This window comes from Lygodium microphyllum, chromosome 2, assembly GCF_053477565.2.
Source record: "Lygodium microphyllum isolate KBCC chromosome 2, Lygodium_microphyllum_v1.1.10, whole genome shotgun sequence".
In the NCBI taxonomy this organism is placed as follows: Eukaryota; Viridiplantae; Streptophyta; class Polypodiopsida; order Schizaeales; family Lygodiaceae; genus Lygodium; species Lygodium microphyllum.
In genome coordinates this window covers 35,418,393-35,422,844 of record NC_141136.1, presented here as the reverse complement: position 1 = coordinate 35,422,844, position 4,452 = coordinate 35,418,393, and positions in this window count along the sequence as shown.

Genomic DNA, 4,452 nt, shown 5'->3' with positions numbered 1-4,452 from the left:
ATGACTGCGAACTCAGCAAAACAACTATATGTAATATGCCACATCAATATTCAAGTATATAAACAAAACCAATCGAAACAGAGACCATAAAGCATTTAAAATCTCCAAATAAATGCATATAAATTGAGTTTTGTTGTAATAAGTATCATACATGTATCCAACTACTATCACTTGTACCCATGCATTATTTCCATATGTCAAACATTGTCTATCTAGCAAGAAATAGTGAAAATGGGGCTCAAATGATGCCTAAATGGTCCAAAAAGAATCAAAACACGGGTCTAAAATTGATCAATTTCCTACTATTTTTTCATAGTTTTTTATACCAAGAATGAAGAGAATGAAGTCCCAAATAAGCTTACTCAACCCACATTAATTTTCTTGGACTTTTTTAAATATATTTTCCTTCAAATTAGCACATGAAAATGACATAAAACCGGTCTTTAAGCCTTAAACCGAGCTAGTTTTCTCTCTACAGTATGGACGTGTCAATCAGTGAACCGATTCCACAAAAAAAACTAGTTCCAACTCATTACATTTTGAACACAAATCTTGAAGATAACTAGTTTCTCCTTCCAGTGTGAACACTCCATGTAGCAAACGAGTTCAACAATTAGTCTAGTGTGAAAAGAGTTTTTTGGGATTAAGACTGCCAGCCATTTGAAAAAAACACAAATCACGCTGGCCCTTTTACGTGTATCGAGAGCTTGAATCCTTATGAGAACATACTCCACTGCCAATTGATCAAATTCAGAGCTTGAAGTTCTTCCTTAACACTTGATCACACTACAAGGATATAGGAAAATAGCGATGGGCAGTTCCGATGAAAATTGGCGGAGTTGCTATTACCGTCGCTATTTGCATTGCAAATGCAACACAAATAGTGACGGTACTCAGACAAAAAAAAAGGGCTGAAACTCGAGCGCACCATTATTTCGCGTCGAGAAAAAGAGAGAGTGAACTGCATCATGCCTTTGGGAGGGAGAGGAAGAGAAAGAAAGAAGGAGAGCTTCTCACCGCCACCACCGCCATTCGCGAAGAAGAGAATAAAGTGCACGAAGGGCAAAGAGAAGACACCATCACGACGAGGAGTCATCATCGCGAAGAGGAGACGAAGAATCCATCCTCAGACCTTTGCGGTGAGTGCATTGCTCCCTCTTGGTTTATTCTTGTTCTTTCTCCTTTTCTTTTGTTTGTTGTTGTTAAAAATAAGGTGCATTGAGGAAGAAAGAGAGGAAATGAGAGATGGAGAAGAAGAAAGAAAAATGAAGAAAGAATGAGAGAGAAAGGGAATAAATATGAAACATAATAAAGAAAGAGACAAATAGAGAGAGAGAGGGAGGGAGAGAAGAGAATGAATGAGAAAACATAAGGGGGTAGAGAAAAACAAAGAGAGGGTTTGTTCTTGTTCTTTAATTTCTTATTTTTTTGTTAGTAGTAGTAGTAGTAGTAGTAGTAGTAGTAGTAGTAGTAGTAGTAGTAGTAGTAGTAGTAGTAGTAGTAGTAGTTGTTGTTGTTGTTGTTGTTGTTGTTGTTGTTGTTGTTTTATTAGAGGGGCATCTTAGGTGTGTTAGTAGTAGTAGTAGTAGTAGTAGTAGTAGTAGTAGTAGTAGTAGTAGTAGTAGTAGTAGTAGTAGTAGTAGTAGTAGTAGTAGTAGTAGTAGTAGTAGTAGTAGTAGTAGTAGTAGTAGTAGTAGTAGTAGTAGTAGTAGTAGTAGTAGTAGTAGTAGTAGTAGTAGTAGTAGTAGTAGTAGTAGTAGTAGTAGTAGTAGTAGTAGTAGTAGTAGTAGTAGTAGTAGTAGTAGTAGTAGTAGTAGTAGTAGTAGTAGTAGTAGTAGTAGTAGTAGTAGTAGTAGTAGTAGTAGTAGTAGTAGTAGTAGTAGTAGTAGTAGTAGTAGTAGTAGTAGTAGTAGTAGTAGTAGTAGTAGTAGTAGTTGTTGTTGTTGTTGTTGTTGTTGTTGTTGTTGTTGTTTTATTAGAGGGGCATCTTAGGTGTGTTCGACGCTTAGTAGTAGTAGTAGTAGTAGCAGTAGTAGCAGTAGTAGCAGTTGTTGTTGTTGTTGTTGTTGTTGTTGTTGTTGTTGTTGTTGTTGTTTTATTAGAGGGGCATCTTAGGTGTGTTCGACGCTTCGGGAAGGCATGGAAGGCTTGTGTCTCCAAACCTGGTAAAGTGAAAGAGACATTGGACTTGGAGGTGAATGGATGGTTTTCTTGACATGCTTTGCGCTACCTCCTCCTATGCTATGCATATATGGAGTCACAAACAAAGGAAAAAATGTGGTGAAGTTCAGTGAAATACCACGGTGTCGGAGGGTTTTTGTTGAAAGGTCAAATCCACCAGGGATCAGAAGTAGAAGGAAGTAGAGATAGAAGATGGAAGAGAAGATAGAGAATACCCAAGTGGTAAACACTACAAAGACACAGCACAATGAATTGAATCAATAAGTATTGAAAGAACTTGGAATCTTTGCACTACTCAGAAGCAATCTCTAGGCATTAGATCTCCTGGAGCCTCTTTGTAGGACAAAACGTGCATCAAAATTACAGCTCCTTCTCTGCTGCTCGGAACCCAAATCTGATGGCTCTGTTGGCTCTGAAAGGGGAGGTAAAACCCTAGGATGCCTAGTCATGGATCTCCCTGATCACTTCTTCTTCTTTCAATTCAATCTGCAATTTTCAGCCTATTTTCAGCGATCACGACGCGCGTGATTTCATCAATCTGTCCCTCTTGTGAAAATCTCCTAATTGGCTGAAAAAGCAACTAGCTTTTTTACATGCCATCCTAATCTAGAAGTTTTTTCTAACTTTTTCATATTTTTACAATAAATAATATAAAAAATAGGCTAAAATTATCCAAAAATCTAGTATTTTTGGATAATCCATGCAACTTACACTAGTACTAATGGCTCAGATCACATTGACTCTCTAGATCAATAAAGAAGCCAGATGATGATGCATTCCATACTTTTTCACACTGTGTCCTCATAACATCACAACATCCATCCCCTTTGAGCCTACACATCCTCTGGTATGTGCCAAAATCTTGTTGTCACCAGATTCTAAGTCCTCCTCATCCTCTGCAACCATATTCTTTACTTCTTCATCTTCCATATCTTCATGGCTAGCCCCTGTATCACGACCACTATTTTCTTCCAATTCTGGCAACTCATAGGTAGTAGATTCCTGCCTTTTGAATAATTTGATTCTTTTTCGTGCTACTGGAAGTTTGATGGCTGTCCCATCCAGCTCATATAATGCATAAGTAGCATTATCAAACACCTGTCTTACCACATAGGGTCCAAACCATCTTTTGGAAACTTTACACATGGCACTATGCTCGTTATCTAAACTGCTATCATAAACCAATACCCAATCCCCATCTTATATGGTTCTTGGTCTCAGTATATGTCTTTTGTCAAACGGTTTCTTGTTCTGTATCCTTGATGCCCTTAACTTTGCAGTTGCTGCCTCTATGTCTTCTGACTTTCTTTCCAACTGTCTAATGCGTAAGGCCAACAACTCCTCTCGATTCAACTCCTCCTCCCAAGGTAACACACTCCATGTGACTGTCATCTCTTCTATCGGGCATGATAGGTTTTTGACCATACATCAATTCTGTAGGCATACATCCTGTAACAGCATTATGAGTTGTTCTGTTGGCCCACAAAGCATAAGGAAGCAATCATGGCCACTCTTTTACCTTCTCTCCACATGCTTTTGCCAATGCCTTCACAATAGGTGGGTGACCTCTTTCACTTTTTCCATTTCCTTTAGGGTTATAGGCTGAAGTTAAAGCAAGCTTTATCCCCAACTGTGCAACGAAATCATGAGCTTCATCTGCATCCAACTCACCCCTATCTGCTGTAATTTTTCCCATACAGCCATACCAGCGGCAAAAGATCTCTTCTAAGAGAAAAGTACACACAACATTTGTTGTCTTAGTACATAAAGCTTTCCCTTCCACTTGATTAGTCAAGTCTTCACGAGCAAGCACAAGATACCTCATTTGGCAAAGACATGTAGGCATTGTGACCAAATCCACCACCCACTTAAAATGAAGAGACAATTGATATGTGGGTTGCAATCCATCCTGATGTCTCACAGATGAATACATTTGACATGTCGTACATGTTTCCACAAATATATATACCCTCCCACCAATATCTTTCTTTGATATTTGTAAAAGTATCCCAAACACCTCTATGACCAGCCCACAAGCTTTCATGAAATTCTTACATTACTTTTACTTGTGAAGATTTGTCACCCAAAACTCGCAATGGCATACCCTGTTTCTTTTTAGCATGTTTCCATAAGTATCGATCTTTTTAAAAAAGCCCGTATGCTTTCCTCTTGATTTTCTTAAACTCCTCATCTGACCATTCATCTCTCTTTGTTAATGTACTGAGGTATTTACCAATTCTCAGCCACTCTTCTATATATTTGTCTTCCAGA